This window comes from Chrysochloris asiatica, unplaced genomic scaffold (genome assembly GCF_000296735.1).
Source record: "Chrysochloris asiatica unplaced genomic scaffold, ChrAsi1.0 scaffold00193, whole genome shotgun sequence".
NCBI classification, from domain to species: Eukaryota; Metazoa; Chordata; class Mammalia; order Afrosoricida; family Chrysochloridae; genus Chrysochloris; species Chrysochloris asiatica.
In genome coordinates this window covers 787,209-787,920 of record NW_006408711.1, presented here as the reverse complement: position 1 = coordinate 787,920, position 712 = coordinate 787,209, and positions in this window count along the sequence as shown.

Below are 712 nucleotides of genomic sequence, written 5' to 3'. Positions count from 1 at the left end.
TATTCCTGAGTGCTTCGGTGTACATCCAAAAAAGAAAGAAAGAATGGGGGCAAATGCTGTTGAATGATGATGCATGGAGGGGATTGTAATCTTTGCAATGGAATGAAATACAATAGAGTGAGTGTAAAGCTGATGTTCTCCCATGTAAACTATTATTCACAATAAAATTTTTTAAAAATTCTACTGGGAAAGAGTTGTTGCCTCAAATAGAGTCAAATATAAATGATGGAATAAAACATCCAGAATCAGAATTTGCTAATGTGACACTATTTCAAAATGAGAAGAAACATCTGCAAACATCCATTAACAATCTGTATGTGGAATGCATAAAATATGAATGTAGGAATACTGGAGGTCATCCAAAATGAAATGGAACAAACATAGATAGATATCTTAGTAATTAGGTGAAATAGACTGGTATTGATCATTCTTAATCTGACACTAGTATGATCTACTATGCCAAGAATGAAGAGGAATGGTGTTACATTTGTTGTCATGAACAGTTTTTCAAACAGAATAAATGATATTGCATCACTTAAAATATGTAAAAGTGTATATCAGAGATGTATCCTTCCACCATACTTATTAATTTATGTGCTGAACTAATATTCCATGAAGCTGCTCTATACGAAGAAGAATCTATGATTGGAGGAAGACTCATTCATAACCTGTGATAAGTAGATGACACAATTTTTTTTTTTTTTTTTTTTTT